The sequence below is a fragment of the Giraffa tippelskirchi genome, chromosome 6 (genome assembly GCF_054371585.1).
Source record: "Giraffa tippelskirchi isolate mGirTip1 chromosome 6, T2T-mGirTip1v1.2.pri, whole genome shotgun sequence".
Taxonomy (NCBI): domain Eukaryota; kingdom Metazoa; phylum Chordata; class Mammalia; order Artiodactyla; family Giraffidae; genus Giraffa; species Giraffa tippelskirchi.
In genome coordinates, this window is record NC_137280.1 from 143,235,956 (window position 1) to 143,254,587 (window position 18,632).

At 41.5% G+C, this 18,632-nt stretch overlaps 1 protein-coding gene across 49 annotated transcripts in view; it reads left to right on the forward strand.

The window, feature by feature from the left end:
- Positions 1 to 18,632, forward strand: part of LOC145510137 (uncharacterized) — a 520,288-nt gene that overhangs the window by 269,528 nt on the left and 232,128 nt on the right. For 2 of the 49 annotated variants that reach the window (XR_014056753.1, XR_014056776.1), the window contains one exon: positions 10,793 to 10,942. The exons of the other annotated variants lie outside the window; for them this stretch is intronic. The gene's annotated coding sequence lies outside the window, so the exon portion shown is untranslated. The remainder of the gene's footprint in view (positions 1 to 10,792; positions 10,943 to 18,632) is intronic. 49 annotated transcript variants of the gene reach the window in all.

The window sequence follows — 18,632 nt, forward strand, 5'->3', positions numbered from 1 at the left end:
CTTTTTGCTTCTATTATCAGGCTGCTTCCTTCCTCATGGTGATAAAAAATACTGCCAAGCAGCTTAAGGGTCACTTTTTACTTTCCCAACAATCATGCTGAACAGAGAGATTTCCTTTTGCTCAACATTTTAAATAAAAATCTCAGAATTGCCTTTGATCTGTTCTGCTGGGAACCTGATTATCCTTGAAATAATCATTGTGGCCACGAGGATGTGATACACTGATGGGGCTGAGAGCAGAGTCAGCAGCACTGGAATCATTTGTGCTGAGAGTGGTGGAGGGGTGTATAACCAGACAAAAACAGCTTTCACTTATCAGAAGAAGGATGAATGGATATTGGACAAGAAAAAAACAATAGAGAACTTCACACATTTTATGGATACACATCAATTTTACCCCACCATTGGCTAATAATAGGCAATATCTGTATCAGTGTCCTCCCACTCTTCACCCAAAGCCAACAGTGTAAATTGGTCATAGCCCTCTTGTCCAATGAGCTCAGCATATATCAGTATTTCAGAATCCTACTCAACACAGTGTTCCTGGAGTCTGATATAAATTGACAGAAGTTTCCATGAAAGATGAAACTATTTTCTCTCTCCAGATCATTTTCAAGTGAACTGTTAAACCATATTATTCCTTCCTCGTGTATTCTGGTTGACTTTTTAAAAATTTCATAGCGTGATGTTTTTGCGTACGATGTTTTATCTTGCTACATTTGGCCTATTGTCCTAGTCTGTTTGGATCTTATTTAGTCTTGCTTTTCTCATTCAAGTTTCTGTTATATTTCAAGTTTCTTACCATCCATAAGGCAGGCCACGTCTGTTTTGATCAATAGAAAGTAGAAGGGCCAAGAACTGAGTTCTTGGTACATCTCAAAACATCACTCTCCAGTTAATTCCAGTTGTGAACAACAAAATTGGTTCTGGAATGGGAAAATACCAAGTGCAATATAGTTATACACACATATGCATTCAAGTACTATTACATCTCCATTATTTTTCTATTTTTGATTGACCTGGTAAAATAAACCAGTCACACCTAAATTGATTGAGTCTGCAGAGTTAACTAGGACAAAAGGCAATTCTTTTAACAAAGAAAACTTCGATCTGTCCATTATATCTCCAAAATACTTTAATTTTTCTTTTTCCAGCATTTCAAGTTACAAGAAGCACCATGGCCCTGGAAAACAATGTGCTTGGGTGAAACAGAATCAGTTCGGCTTACGCTGACAGTTTGTTTAGCTTGATCTAGGAAGAATTTAGGGGCACACATAGGGTGGAAGAGCTGTGCCCTGCCTCCCGTGGGAATCCAGATCTGCAGGGCGGGAGGATAACACCACATCAGAATACAAGCTCCTCTTGGTATTTGGGAATCTGCCTCTTGCAGCTTAACATAGATTCTGTTCTCACACCCCAGCCTGAGAGGTTCATTTAGGATGTCAAGGAACAGGCTTCCATGGGACATTTGATTCCTATTGTAGAAGTTTAACCAATAGGGGTCATTGGGGTTTGGGGGTTTTTGTTTGTTTGTTTATTTGTTTGTTTTAATAGTGCAAGAGCGCACGGAATGAAGCGCTGGGCTGGTTGTTTGTACAATACAGACCACATCAATCTTTTTCTTTGGTCATCATCCCCTACTGCTTGAAGAGGTCTTTCAGAGTAGCATCACTGGAACTCACGGAGCCAAAAGCAGAAGGGTCATTGTTTCTTGTTAGTTGGCCTTAAACCATCTTTGTATCTCCTAGCTGACCTTATCGGAGAAGGCAATGGCACCCCACTCCAGTACTCTTGCCTGGAAAATCCCATGGATGGAGGAGCCTGGTAGGCTACAGTCCATGGGGTCGCTAAGAGTTGGACACAACTGAGCGACTTCACTTTCACTTTTCCCTTTCATGCACTGGAGAAGGAAATGGCAACCCACTCCAGTATTCTTGCCTGGAGAATCCTAGGCAGAGCCTGGTGGGCTGCCGGCTTTGGGGTCGCACAGAGTCGGACGTGACTGAAGCGACTTAGCAGCAGCGGCAGCAGCAGCTGACCTTATAGTCTTGTTTCTTGACCTAAGACTCTTTCTTACTTTTTCAAAAATGTCATGTACCTTCTAGCCCTCTCTTTCATTTCTACCACTGAAATCACCTTTGTTACAGTGTACAGAGTCCTCCAGTATTGGAGAAGCTGGACTAAGCATCTATTATATATATATATTATATTATATTTTATATATTATATTTATATATTATATATATTATCTAGTGTATATATATAATATATATATTATATATCTATTATAGCTTACATAATATTCACTCAGGCCCTAAGAGAGAAGCAGTATTATAAACTTGTTTTGCAAACAAGGACACTGAAGCTCAGAAATACCAAGATCTGGGTGCATGGAAATAGAAGCAAGAATCTAAGCCAGGCCTTTCCTCAGAGCTAACTGGTACCTCATCAGTCAGCACCTTTCCCTCCTAGTGGATGATTCAATCATTGTGGATGAAGCACCTACTATATTGTGCTGGCCTTGTGGGGGCATCATAAGAGATGTGATACTGTCAAGTCCCTCAAAAAGCTGCCTGTCATCACTTCAAGCATTGGTCCAGAGCAAGGGGCTTGTAGCCAATTGGAAATTTGTTCATGATCAAATGTAAAGCTCCACCCCTGAGGTGGATCCAGAGATAGCCTTAGATGTGCCTTGAGTGCTGGCACAACACACCTCTGAACTCCTTTCCAAACGCCTGATGTGCCTCTATTAGAGATGTGATCCTTCAGCCAAAGATGTCTGTGACAGCACTAGGTACAGGACTCTGGGGAGGGCCCCTGGACTGCCTGAGCCAAGTCCAGAGATGCAAAGACTGTGTCTAAACAGTTGACATGGTTGAGACTTACAACTAGGCTTAAAGAAGACACTAGTGAGCCCTGAGTATTATAATGTTTGGATGAGATGGGCAAAAGAAGGCGTCTATTGAAAGTATTGCTTCTGGGCTTCCCTGGTGGCTCAGTGTTAAAGAATCTGCCTACCAATGCCAGAAACACAGGTTCAATTCCTAGTCGGGGGAGATCCCACATACCGTGGAGCAACTAAGCCTGTGCACCACACTATTAAGCCAATGCTTTAGAGCCCATGAGCCACAACTACTGAGCCCATGTGCTGCAACTACTGAAGCCCATGCATCCTAGAATCTGTGCTCTACAACAAGAGAAGTCACCACACTCAGATGCCTGTACACATGAACTAGAGAGTAGCCCCACCTTGTCACAACTAGAGAAAAGCCAGCACAGCAAATAAATAAATTTTTTAAAATATGTATCGCCTCTGGGCAGGGTAGAATGGGAAATGACTGTTTAACTGGTATAGAGCCTCTTTTGAGATGATGGAAAAGTTTGCAGTTAGGTTGAGGTGATGGTTATACAGCATGGTGAATGTGCTAAATGCCATTAAAATGTATACCATAAAGTGGTTAATTTTATGTTATGTGAATTTCTCCTCTGTAAAAATAGTTAGAAAAGTGAAGAAAGAATTTCCTCTGCCCAGTGCCATAGTGCCTACAGTGCTGTTGTTCATGGTAGGGCTAACCATCCTCTACCACCACCTCCCTCCAACCCCCATTCCCCACTGGATCCATTACGCACAACCCTCAACTTGTCTGAAGCATTGAGAAGGTAGCTTTCAGACCTCCTTTTCTCTCTTACTTTGTCTTACCTGTGAGAAGAGGTGTGCCATCCCAGACTGGTGGGGTTGGGGTAAAAAGTAAACTGTCTCATGTCTTTGTCTTAAGGTCATCCGCAGACCTACTTAGCAGTTCTGGATTTATACTGTTATCAGTTTTACTGCATATACTACTTGTATACAAAGGGACCTGAGGTCCTTTCAGTGCTTTCCAGAACCACCTCCTTCCTTGCCAGCTGCTCCCTGCGTCGCTCCTTGTCATCAGATCAAAGTGTACCTCTCCATTTGTGTTCATGCTCCCATCTACAGGAATACACTGGCCTCATTTCTCTGGAAGAACTTTTCTTTAGGGAACATCTTACCTGCTTCCTCATCCACCTTGAAATTCTCGATGTTCAGCGACAACCACCGAAAAGTGACATGAAGCTATTTGTGCAATAAAAAATGTAGTTATTGATTTCTTTTACATCAGTTTGCATTTTAAATTCAAGTCAAGGAGCTCTTTTCACAGTCAATCACCAGCGGCTTAGGTTCCATTTGCCCTTCTAGGCTGATGGACACGTGACTAAACATTTAGAAGGACAAGTAAGCTTGTTCTTGGGAAATGTGTCATGTCCAGGGATCTGGAACCTCAAAGGAAAACAAAAAGGTCTTTTCATCCTTTTGCTTAGTTTGACTTGTTTCTTCTTTGGAAGTGAATTTCTAACTGTAATCACAGGAGAAAAGAGGTTTGAGCAATTATGCTGTGAATCTGATCTACGGAGGCAGCCCACTGGGATACTGCTTTCTTCAGGAGCTATAATTTTGGCCAAAATCATCTGGGAAATTTTCCTCTTCTAATTTATTATGCCTATAGAGACCTTGTTAACCATGCCCAAAATGCTTCACATTTGTATAGCCATTTTAGATTTTTTCTAAACCCTTGTCACAGTAATCATCTCACTTGATCCTCACAAGTCTCTTGAGAGGTGGATAGAGAAGGGATTGGGACCCACATATTACAGATGAGGAACATGAATCCCAGAGAAGTTAAGTAACTTGTGCAAGGTCACACAGCTTCCAGCCAGAGATCACCAAGTCTAGAGACCATATTTCCAACCCTCTCACTTTCCACGTAGAGTAAAGCACAAACACAGATTGCTGCCTGGCTGATCTATATCAGAAACCCAGCTGTGAAAGTTCCAAGAAGTGAAATTCCATCACCCTTCTCATTAATATTTGACTTTGGCATCACAGTTGTTCTTTCAGTGTGATGTGTATCATGAAGTAATTTGTTGTTTTTGTTGTTCTCTTTGGTGTCTGCCTGATGCTTGAAAAAAATCAGAGGATGGGTGAGTGACTTGGGTAAATCTTCTTTTGATCTGTTTTAAATGAAATCCTATTTACAAGAAACACTTCACTTCTTTTGATGTGCAGCTCACTAATTAGTTCACATCTGAGAGCAGGTTCCCTGGGAGAAAAAATTAATTAGCTCATTCCATCTAGAAAAGACACAATTCTTGAACTAATTATGGTATTTGAATGATTAATCTCCTTTAAATACACATGTGTTCAGGAATTTTACAGTTAGGAGGAATACGTAATGAAAAGAGAGAAAGCAAAGGGTAAAGGAACAAGGTAGAGATTCAAGGCAGAAGTCCTGTTGAAGGCCAGGGAGAAAGTTTGGATATCCTTTATTATTCAAGTAGAATATTATTAATATGCAAATTAATGGAGTAAGCAACATTTGTTCTGAAACCTTCTCACGTCTCTCCATTTTTCTTCTGTACAAGTCCCTAGAAGCCAGTCTCTTTAAGGTCAATCAAACTACTGTAAACCTGCTACTGGGGTGGGGGGGGCAGTGAGTAGGGAAGAGAGAGAGAGTTATTTAACTTATACTGAATAGTTAATGGCTGATATCACTTTCCATCTAGCTTTGCTCCTTCTGCAATCTTTACTCTTTAATAAGAAGCTGAAGTTGTATCACGATGACTGATCTTCTATTTGTGGATATTAGGAGATGGCATATATTCCTTTCTGATTGTCAGTGGCTGGCTGATTCATGTCACAGACTGTTTACAATAGATTTGTGGAAAATAATACTGTGATACATTGTGGTTTCTGCCATGGGCACAGAAATTGGGAGTGGCCGTATATAAATCATGTGTCTACCCTCCTGATTATAGTTTGTAAGAGAGAGCAATATTATTTAGCATAGCAGGGAGACCTCTATATGGTTCATGAAATCACATTGTAAAGGGTATCGCCTATTCCACTCAAAAGGTTGGTTGCCACTATAGATTGTATTTCCGGTGGATAAGGGTTTTTCTTCACTTCAACGTTTATATTGTAAATTCCTTGAGAATAGAAACTTTCTTTTTGTATATCAAGGGTGCAGCTCTAGTTGGCCCTAAATAAATATTTGTTGAAACAAGCACAAGGAGATAACAGTAAGTGCAGAAAGAAATGTGCTACTAAATAAAGGTTAGGTGAGACTGCTGCTGCTGCTGCTAAGTCACTTCAGTTGTGTCCGACTCTGTGCGACCCCATAGATGGCAGCCCACCAGGCTCCCCCGTCCCTGGGATTCTCCAGGCAAGAACACTGGAGTGGGTTGCCATTTCCTTCTCCAATGCATGAAGGTGAAAAGTGAAAGTGAAGTCACTCAGTCGTATCCGACTCTTAGCGACCCCATGGACTGTAGCCTACCAGGCTCTGCCGTCCATGGGATTTACCAGGCAAGAGTACTGGAGTGGAGTGCCATTGCCTTCTCCCAGGAAGGGTATAATGTAACAGACTTGTAGTAGTCAGGGTTTCCCAGAGAAAGAGAAGCAATAAGATATATAAAGAGGAAGATTAAATGTATTTATATTTATATATAAACATGTATGCGTGCATGCATGCTAAGTCTCTTCAATCATGTCCTACTCTTTGCGATCCTATGGAATGTAGCCCACCAGGCTCCTCTGTCCATGGGATTCTCCAGGCAAGAATACTGGAATGGGTTGCCATGTCCTCCCCCAGGGGATCTTCCTGACCCAGGGATTGAATCTGCGTCACTTACATTTCCTGCATTGGCAGGTGGGTTCTTTAGCACTAGCGCCACCTGGGAAGCCCATTAATATGTATATTTTTAAATATATATTTATTTAATATTTATAGATATGTATTTATTATATAATATATTTATATAGTATATACAATAAAATATATATTATATAAATTTATCTATTATAAATATATTAATTTATGGTATAAAATGTATTTATAAACTATAAATGTATCTAAAATATATAGTTTCAGATAAATATATTTAATCTTCCTCTCTATATATGCTTTTACTTCTGTTTATTATGAGGGATTGACCCATACAATTATGAAAGCTTAAAAGTCCCAAGATCTGCCATCTGCAAGCTGGAGACTCAGGAAAGCCAGTGGTATAGTTCAGTCTGAGTCTGAAGGCCTGAGAACAAGAAAAGCTGAGGGTGTAAGTCTCAGTCTGAGGGCAGGTGGTTGATGTCCCAGCCAAGAGAGAACAAATTCTTCCTTCCTCCATCTTTGATTATATTCAGATTGAATGATACCCACACACATAAGGGAGGGTAATCTGCTTTACTGAGAATAATTTCTTCTGGAAACACGGTCACAGACACATTTGAAATAATGATTAGCCAAATTTTAGACACTCCATAAACCAGTCAACTTAACACATAAAATTAACCATCATAAGACCCCTTGGTCTTCTGTTTCAAGACTGGTGTGTTTCAGTTACCCCTTGGTAACTGAAATTAAGCAGACTTTTAGCTCCAGTCATCCTGGGAGTGCACACGAAATGAACAACATGTTGGGTTATAGAGTTCTCATTCTATTGTTTCAAAACCTATGCAAGTCCATCTGGAGGGACATTTTTCCTTTCTCTAAGTCCTAGGAGAACTATGTCATGTGGTTTATCCTTATTAAAGATCACAGAGTAATCGAATGGCCAGATCTTTGAAAAGGGTTTTGTAAATATTTAATTCAGCAATATTTTTAAATGAAGTGGGATTTTTGTTTATTTTGTATCAACTGTCTCTAAGATGTAGTGGAAATAGCATTAAATTGTGAGGCAGTGAAGATATTTTTGAGATAATATGAAACAAAATATCATGGTAGGAGAGTTAGCCTTGGAATTCCTGCCATCTCCCCATCCCTAAGGTGGGCTTCAGCCTTCTCTGTGGACCTTTTCCTTGGGCCTTGCATTTTTGTTCAGGCCCTCCTGTGCCCTGGGATGGAACTGAGTCTCTCACTATGAGGTGCAGGCAGAGTTCACCCTCATACACGGAATAATTTCCTCCATCTCAGCTCCATCAAGTACACTGAGGCCCAGTGTGATGCAAGGAGCAAGGGCAGGTGCAGCCCTGCCTCTGCCTCACATGTTCATATGACCTTAAGTTAATCATTTTCTCTATCAGGGCTTTGCTTTCTTCCTTGAAAAATATAGGGAATTGGATTACCAGGAATCTGAAAACTCATTCTATAAAGGTCCAAATAATAAATATTTTAGGGCTTTGCAGCCCATGTATTCTCTTTGTTATTACTGTTGTTTAGTTGCTAAGTTATATCTGACCCCTTGCAACCCCATGGACTGTAACCCACCAGGCTCCTCTGTTCATGGGATTTCCCAGAAAAGAATACTAGAGTGGGGTGCCATTTCCTTCTCCAAGGGATCTTCCTGACCCAGGGATCAAATTCACATCTCCTGCTTGGCATTCAAATTCTTTACTACTGAGCCACCTGGGAGGGCCTTACAGTTCCTTTGCAACAACTCAAATCTTACACTATAGTATGAAAACACTCAATATGCAAAGAAATGGTGTCACTGTGTTCTATTGTAACCTTATTGACAAAAACAGGCAGTGGGCTAGATTTGGCCCACTGTTTGGTGACGCTTGGATTAAAGGAGCAAAATACAAAGCTGTTCAACAGCACTAGAATGTACACCACAAATGTGAGCCATATATGTAATTAGAATTTTCTGATAGCTGTTTTCTTTAAGTTCTATTTTAAAAAGTAAAATTAATGTCAATAATGAATTTTATTTAACTTGGTATATGCAGACATGACTATTTCATTATATAATCAACATGGAAACTTATTCATGATATAGTTTCCCTTCTATTTTTTATACTAGGTCTTCAAAATCTACACTATATTTTACATGCCAGCACATCTCAGTTGGACCGGCCACATTGCATAGGCATTTGTAGTTAGACTACCATGCTGGACAGTGCAGTTCTGAGAGGTTTTTTCCTACTCTGTACATATTCCTGACATTCTACTAGAAAACTCAAAACAACAGACTGTTGTTCTGTTTCCTCATCCCTGACAATTTAATATACAAATCTGCAAAAAAATGTGATAATGAATGTTGGTAGGTCAGTATAGCGACTAGGTGACTTGATTACTATCTCCACTGAAATTAATAAATAGCTAATAATGTCTTCATGCATATCTTGCAAGGAATGCCTCCTCCTGCCCACCCTCAGCACCTTCCTAATGGGAGAGATATGTGAACATTCACTCCTGGAGGTGGTGGAGAGTTAGGGTGAGTTAGAGGCTTTGCTTGCAAAAGCCACAACAAGTAGGACATTTCCTTGAAGTCTCGTGTTACACTTTAATATTCATTCAACTTTGCTTTCTGCCCCACAATATAATCTGATTTAATTTTTAATTTGTATTTCTTACCAAGTAAAGCAGTCAAACCCTTGCCCTGCACAACACCCCTCCAGTCCCTTCCCTTCTCACCACAAACCTGTGACAAATGCATGCTCTGTGAAGACATACATTTACCATGGTGCCCTTGGGGATAGGTTTATGGGACAATGTGTTAAACTAGAAGTTTTAACTGAGACCTCAAATGCTAAAGTCAGGTAAGACAGACCAAAATGCAGAATGTTCTTTGAGAATTGGTTAGGTGACTCTTGAATCCCATGGTGAGGGTATAAATGTGTTGAGAGAGAGCATTTTTTGTAGTGAGCATTTTTTGGAGAAAGCTGAGCTGTGGTTTTACTCTCCTCTTCAGTCCACTTCCTCCCAACCTGAGGCCTTTATCTGAGACTTTAAAGATATCCAGGGGGCTTGAGGGTACACAGGGACTGAATCTGAAGGTGAGAGAAGGGCTGGTTAGAGTCATAGGTAAGCAGAGAAGAGGTGCCGTGCTGGAATCGGCTTGAACTCCCAGAATTTTCCAGAGTCAGGTATTCCTGTGGACCAGACACGGGTCATGAGTGAGGAAAACCAGATGAGTGGTGGGAGAGGATGGAGAAAGAAAGCTACTGGCCCCTTTCCCACACTCCTAACCTAGATGAAGGTGGGTGACAAATATGAGTGAAGGATGAAGCTTTGATCCTTTGACCTTCTTAGGACCGAATGAGACGGCGCTTCAGGAGTTAAAGTGATCAGCCACACTTTGTATTGTCTAAGAGTAGTCAGGAAAGTGCTCCTCCCCCATTGAAAGAAAGAAAATAGGAAAATAGAACATGACTGTGTCGTGAAGGAGTTAAGATTTTTGGCCTTAGGATGTTGTAGACTCTTGGATAATATGTTAAAGAACAGACAGGTAATGGAGGAAATTTGCTGCCCATTGGATTAACTCCAAAGATGGGAATTTCAGGCCCCATTCACTTGGCTGGTCAGGGGGATATTTGGTGGAGGTGGTGGGTTACTCCAATTATACCAAATCATCACCGATAACAGTAATAGTACAGCTAGCACTCAGCCTTAAAAAACAGGAAGATCCAATCCAGTAGAAGGGATAATCATAATAATAGCAGATAATTTACTGAGAGATCTATGTGTGTTATGCACTGTAGTCTTCTTACAGCAACATGCTATTTTTATATCATTTTAGAGAAGAGGAAAGGGAAGCTAGTAACTTCTTCCTAGTCCCAGAGGCAGCAGGTAGCAATGCTGGGATTTGAGTGAGGTTTTGTTTCTCTTAACCACTGCTCCTTGCTGATCCTCTTTCCCAGCCCAACCATGACCTCAGGTCTTTTATCCTACTTTTCTGTACCCCTTCTCTTCTTCCTTCATCCTCCTCCCTCTCTCCCAGTTGATGAAATTTCATTCTCAACTAAGCACACACAAGTCCCTCTAATTTCCCCTTCCAGAACACTTGAAATTAACAGACAGACTCAAAGCCAGCAAACCTTCTGACTCCAGGGAGAACACCAGGAATCTTAGCCAAATCCTGCAAAATGCTGGCCAGGCAAGAAAACAAAGATGGAGAGAAGCAAGTTCTCACTACTTGATGGAATCAGGTCAGAGTTCTATTGACATGGGGTTGGGGTGAGGATGAAGAGGGAATCTATCTGAGGGTTCCAAAAAAATATCACAGTTGGAGCTTATAGGATAAAAGCAAAACGCCACCATCTCATTAATTTGTCTGCCCATAGGGTGTGTCATCTACAAACTAGCACTTGCCAAGAACATTTGCCAGCAATGGAATGACAACAACAAGGGTGTTTGCCATATGCTGTGCTCTGCTTAGTCGCTCAGTAGTGTCCAACTGTTTGTGACCCCATGGACTGTAGTCCACCAGGCTCCCCTCTCTATGGGATTCTCCAGGCAAGAATACTGGAGTGGGTTGCCATGCCCTCCCTCCTCCAGGGGATTTTCCCAACCCAGGGATCGAACCCAGGTGTCCCTCATTGCAGTCAGATTCTCTACCATCCAAGCCACCAGGTAAGCCCAGCTGCTGCAGCTGCTGAACTTCAACAGCCCCTGAGGGGAATTCAGGGTGGAGAATGAGGCGCTCTGTGCTCCGAGAAACTGGTGGAACAGATCTTTAGATAGTTAGATATTTTCAGTAACTGATTTCATGATCCCGATCCTTTGTTGTTCAGTCACTAAGTCGAGTCTGACCCTTTGCAACCCCATGGACTGCAGCGTGCCAGGCTTCCCTGTGCTTCACACTATCTCCCAGTGAAGTGAAGTGAAAGTGGCTCAGTCGTGTCCAACTCTTTGTGACCTCATGGACTATGCAGTCCATAGAAATTTCCAGGCCAGGATACTGGAGTGGGTAGCCTTTCCCTTCTCCCGGGGATCTTCCCAAACCAAGGATTGAACCCAGGTCTCCCGCATTGCAGGTGGATTCTTTATCAGCTGAGCAACAAGGGAAGCCCAAGAATACTGGAGTGGGTAGCCTATCCCTTCTCCAGTGGATCTTCCCAACCCAGGAATCAAACCAGGCTCTCCTGCATTTCAGGTGGATTCTGGATATCTCCCACAATTTGCTCAAACTCATGTCCATTGAGTCAGTGATAACATCCAATCATCCTCTGTCACTCCCTTCTACTCCTGCCCTCAATCTTTTCCAGCATCAGGGTCTTTTCCAATGAGTCAGCTCTTTGCATCAGGTGGCCAAAGTATTAGAACTTCAGCTCCAGCATCAGTCCTCCCAAAGAATATTCAGGACTGATTTCCTTTAGGATGGACTGGTTGGATCTCCTCGCAGTCCAAGGGACTCTCAAGGGTCTTCTCCAGCACCACAGTTCAAAAGCAATTCTTCGGCACTCAGCCTTCTTTATGGTACAACTCTCAACCATGCATGTCTATTGGAAAAACCATAGGTTTGACTATATAGACTTTTGTCTGCAAAGGGATGCCTCTGCTTTTTAATACACTCTCTAGATTTGTCATAGTTTTTCTTCCAGGGAGCATGTGTCTTTTAATTTCATGGCTGCAATCACCATCCACAGTGATTTTGGAGCCCAAGAAAGTAAAATCTGCCACTTTTTGTATTTTTCCCCCTTCTATTTGCCATGAAGTGATGGGGCCAAATGCAATGATTTTCATTTTTAAATGTTGAATTTTAAGCCAGCTTTTTCCACTCTCCTCTTTCACCTTCATCAAGAGGCTCTTTAGTGCCTCTTTGCTTTCTGCCATTCAGTTCAGTTCAGTTCAGTTCAGTCACTCAGTCATTTCCGACTCTTTGTGACCCCATGAATCGCAGCACGCCAGGCCTCTCTGTCCATCACCAACTCCCGGAGTCCACCCAAACCCATGTCCATCGAGTCCATGATGCTATCCAGCCATCTCATTCTCTGTCATCCCCTTCTCCTCCTACCCTCAATCCTTCCCAGCATTAGGGTCTTTTCCAATGAGTCAGCTCTTCGCATGAGGTGGTCAAAATATTGGAGTTTCAGCTTCAACATTAGTCCTTCCAAAGAACACCCAGGACTGATCTCCTTTAGGATGGACTGGTTGGATCTCCTTGCAGTCCAAGGGACTCTCAAGCGTCTTCTCCAACACCACAGTTCAAAAGCATCAGTTCTTCTGTGCTCAGCTTTCTTTATAGTCCAACTCTCACATCCATACATGACCAATGGAAAAACCATAGCCTTGACTAGACAGAACTTTGTTGGCAGAGTAATGTCTCTGCTTTTTAATATGCTATCTAGGTTGGTCATAACTTTCATTCCAAGGAGTAAGTGTCTTTTAATTTCATTGCTGCAATCACCATCTGCAGTTAGGATAGTATCATCTGCATATCTGAAATTGTTGATATTTCTCCCAGTAATCTTGATCCCAGCTTGTGATTCATCCATCCCAGCATTTTGCATGATGTACTCTGCATATAAGTTAAATAAGCATGGTGACAATATACAGCCTTGACATACTCCTTTCCTAATTTGAACCAGTGTTCCATGTCCAGTTCTAACTGTTGCTTCTTGACCTGCCTATAGATTTCTCAGGAGACAAGTAAGGTGGTGTGGTATTCCCAGCTCTTTAAGAATTTTCCAGTTTGTTGTGATCCACACAGTCAAAGGCTTTAGTGTAGTCCATGAAGCAGAAGTAGATGTTTTTCTGGAATTTTCTTGCTTTTTCCATGATCCAGTGGATGTTGGCATTTGATCACTGGCTCCTCTGCCTGTTCTAAATCCAACTTGTACATCTGGAAGTTCTCAGTTCACATACTGTTGAAGCCTAGTTTGAGGGATTTTGAGCATTACCTTGCTATTATGTGAAATGAGTGCAATTGTGCAGTAGTTTGAACATTCTTTGGCATTGCCCTTCTTTGGGATTGGAATGAAAACTGTCCTTTTCCAGTCCTGTTGCCATTGCTGAGTTTCCAGATTTGCAGGCATATTGAGTGCAGCACTTTAACAGCATCCAGTCCTTGCATCTCTTCATATCTAGAAAATGTCTAAATCTCTTTATGGTGGCATCAGCGTCTCATGACTAGTAGAAAACCTTTTGCAAATTAATCGCTTGATTACATTGAACTCCTCCTTCACCAAAATCTTATATATTGACCTTCCCCACTGCCTCTTTGGAGCAGTCTTTGAGTTATCTAAGGTACTGTTTCCCTGGCTGCAGTCCTCATTTTACCACAAATAAAACAACTCTCAACTCTCACATTGTACACCTTTTTAGTCCACAGGTGCTAACCTGAGACAGCACCTGTTTGGTGTCCCTTGCAGTAAAGAAGGGACAGTAAATGGGTCAGTAGTTTGGCCTTAGTGTCTTCCTTCCTTCTTTCAGGGCAATACTAGAACACAGTCATCAAAACTGCAAGAACTCCCCCAAGCAGTTGCTATATACCCTCAGAATAGCTGTGTGCATGTGGGTGTGCTCAGTTGCTTAAGTAGTGTCCAACTCTGCGACCCTATGGACTGTAGCTCACCAGTCTCCTTTGTCCATGATATTCTCCAGGCAAGAATAGTGGAGTGGGTTGCTGTGTCCTCATCCAGGGGAAAGGCAATGGCACCCCACTCCAGTACTCTTGCCTGGAAAATCCCATGGACGGAGGAGCCTGGTAGGCTACAGTCCATGGGGTCACTAAGAGTCAGACACGACTGAGCAACTTCACTTTCAGTTCTCCCATTCATGCACTGGAGAAGGAAATGGCAACCCACTCCAGTGTTCTTGCCTGGAGAATCCCAGGGATGGCGGAGCCTGGTGGGCTGCCGTCTATGGGGTCGCACAGAGTTGGACACGACTGAAGCGACTTAGCAGTAGCAGCAGCAGCAGCAGCATCCGGGGGATCTTCCTACCCCAGAGATCAAACCTGTGTCTCCTGCATTGCAGGCAGATTCTTTATTGCTAAGCCACTGATGAAGGCCCCAAAATAGCTGAGCAGCATAAAATCGTCTATGTGGGCATTATCTCTTCTTGCTCTTCCTTGACTCTACTGAGTTATTTTTCTTAGGCTTCCCTTAAACTGTACTGCTAAGTGTTCAGACAGTGAATATAATCAACAATTCAGTAGTCCTCCTACTAAAGCAGCACGAGATTCAAATGACATTTTTTGATAGGTAGCATCAGCTTTCAGATATACATAGGACTCTTCCCAGAATAAGCTTCATGACCTAGGAGGAAGTCAGCGGAACATTTTTTGCCTGGATCTTCTTATGAACTCTGCCCTTGGATGTACATTTGAAAGAACATGATAAAAATTCCTCTCTGAAAGGAGCTGATCTGATCCCTGACTGAAATATCTTCAACTCCGAAATTAGGAGAGATCCGTGACTAACATGAATGATGGCTTGATCCCAGATGCTGGAGGTTCTTGATGGGGAAAGGGCAAGACTCAGAGCAGGAAGAGGTAACAATTAATCATTGTTAAAACAGAACCAGATGAGGAAGACTCAAAGAGATTCATCTACAAAGTCATTTATCCACTGTTTAAAAGAAAATGTTTATTTAGCCCCTAGTACTTACGACATTGCTTAAAAGAAGAAGATGGATGATAACAACAACAGAAAATACTTTCTGAAAATATACATCTCAGTTAGTTTGGGCTGCTATAATGAAATACCACAGACAGTGGCTTAAACAGCATTTATTTCTCATGGTTTTGAAGGCTGGCAATCTGCAATCAGGGCACCAGCATGGTTGGGTTCTTGGTGAAAGCTCTCTTCCTTATATTCCATATTTTCTTAAATGGCCTTTGATTGGTGCGTGCACAAGACCTCATGTCTGTCCTTCCTTTTAAGGGAGCTCATGTCTGTTTCTTTTTTTACTAAACCCATCATTCTCAATAAATTAAACAGAATATAAGCTCACAATTCCAAAAATCACCAAAATCACAAGAAATAAGTCACTATGAGTAAAAAGTAATCAATATAAGCAAATTCAATTTTAATTAGGTCCCTAAGGACTTCAGTGGTGTGATCACTCACCTAGAGCCAGATATCCTGGAATGTGAAGTCAAGTGGGCCTTAGAAATCATCACTACGAACAAAGCTAGTGGAGCTATTTCAAATCCTGAAAGATGATGCTGTGAAAGTGCTGCACTCAGTATGCCAGCAAATCTGGAAAACTCAGCAGTGGCCACAGTACTGGAAAAGGTCAGCTTTCATTCCAATCCCAAAGAAAGGCAACGCCAAAGAATGCTTGAGCTACTGCACAATTGCACTCATCTCACAGGCTACTAAAGTAATGCTCAAAATTCTCCAAGCCAGGCTTCAGCAATACGTGAACCGTGAACTTCCAGATGTTCCAGCTGGTGTTAGAAAAGGCAGAGAAACCAGAGATCAAATTGCCAACGTCCATTGGATCATAGAAAAAGCAAGAGAGTACCAGAAAAACATCTATTTCTGCTTTATTGACTATGCCAAAGTCTTTGACTGTGTGGATCACAATAAACTGTGGAAAATTCTGAAAGAGATGGAAATACCAGACCATCTGACCTGTCTCTTGAGAAACCTGTATGCAGGTCAGGAAGCAACAGTTAGAACTGGACATGGAACAACAGACTGGTTCCAAATAGGAAAAGGAGTACGTCAAGGCTGTATATCGTCACCCTGCTTATTTAACTTATATGCAGAGTACACCATGAGAAACGCTGGGCTGGAAGAAGCACAAGCTGGAATCAAGATTGCCAGGAGAAATATCAATAACCTCAGATATGCAGATGACACTACCCTTATGGCAAAAAGAGCCTCTTGATGAAAGAGGAGAGTGAAAAAGTTGGCTTAAAGCTCAACATTCAGAAAACAAAGATCATGGCATCTGGTCCCATCACTTCATGGGAAACAGATGGGGAAACAGTGGAAACAGTGTCAGACTTTATTTTTTGGGGCTCCAAAATCACTGCAGATGGTGATTGCAGCCATGAAATTAAAAGACGCTTACTCCTTGGAAGGAAAGTTACGACCAACCTAGATAGCATATTTAAAAGCAGAGACATTACTTTGCCAACAAAGGTCCTTCTAGTCAAGGCTATGGTTTTTCCATTGGTCATGTATGGATGTGAGAGTTGGACGGTGAAGAAAGCTGAGTGCCAAAGAATGGATGCTTTTGAACTGTGGTGTTGGAGAAGACTCTTGAGAGTGCCTTGGACTACAAGGAGATCCAACCAGTCCATCCTAAAGGAGATCAGTCCTGGGTGTTCTTTGGAAGGACTGATGTTGAAGCTGAAACTTCAATACTTTGGCCACCTCATGCGAAGAGTTGACTCATTGGAAAAGACCCGAATGATTGGACGGATTGGGGGAAGGAGGAGAAGGAGATGACAGAGAATGAGATGGTTGGATAGCATCATGGACTCGATGGACATGGGTTTGGGTAGACTCCGGGAGTTGGTGATGGATAGAGAGGCCTGGCGTGCTGCAATTCATGGGGTCGCAAAGAGTCGGACACGACTGAGCGACTAAACTGAACTGAACTGAAGGACTTTAAAATTTGAAATTAATCTATACAGGATGTAAAATATATAGGTACAAAATGTATTTTAAATGAAATGTTTTTATTTGATGACTTAGCTATCAGTGAAAAAAGGATAACTACTAGCTACTATGAAAAACAACTGAGTGACTGAACTGAACTGAACTATGAAAAAAGGGAACATTTTGAAAATTATAACTATTGCTATTACACCAGTGTCAGGGCTCAAGAGCATAGTAAGTATAGCTTGAAACACAACATCTAAACATCTTTCTGGTGGAAAAAGCTGATGAAATTATCTAGAATACCCCATAGAGAGACAAGGAGATGGAAAATATGAGTGATTAAAAGGTACAGAGATTAGAAAGAGAAGGTATCATTGCTTGCATTATCTAATAGGGACCCAGGACAAGAGAATAGAGGAGATTATTTATAGAAGTAATGGCTGAGAATTCCCCAGGATGGATCATTGACTTGAATTTACCGATGCAGGAAGCACAATGTATAACAATTAGGATAAATAAAAAGAAACCCATGTAGTGTGCATGCACTACAGTGAAGCTGAAGAAAAATTAAAGACAACGAAAAAGTCTTAAAAGTGGCCAGAGCGAGAAAATACATAAAGACTGATTTTGATTTCTCTTTTTAAAAAAAATTATGTATTTTAATTAGAGGCTAATTACTTTACAATATTGTAGTGGTTTTTGCCATACATTGACATGAATCAGCCATGGGTGTACATGTGTTCCCTATCCTGAATGATGTTGATTTCTCAATAGTAACAGTGGGTGTCAAATGATAGAGAAAAACAGTTTTCAAAGTGCTGCAAGTTAATACTATCAGACTAAAATTGCGTGCTAGGTTAATAACTATCTTTCAAGAATGAGGGAAAAATAAAAAGAAAATATTTTCAGAGAAACTGGGGGAGTTATCTCCAGCACATCTGTATCACAGAATTTTTGCTGTCTTTCAGGGAAGGAAAAAAGTGACTCCACTCATAATAAAAACTTTCTGTATATGAGAAATAGAAGGGAATTTTCTTAACCAAATGAAGGATACCTATCAAAACCCCTTTGTATTTTGTTTTTTTAGTCACTAAGTCATGTTTGACTCTTTTGCAATCCCATGGACTCTAGCCCACCGGGCTCCTCTATCCATGGAATTTCCCAGGCAAGAATACTGGAGTGTGTTGCCTTCTCCAGGAGATCTTCCTAACCCAGCAATCAAACTCACATCTCCTGCATTGGCAGGCAGATTCTTTATCACTGAGTCACCAGGGAAGCCCATCAAAACCCCTACTGCAATCTTATTGATGATACACTAACATTCTCTTGAAAA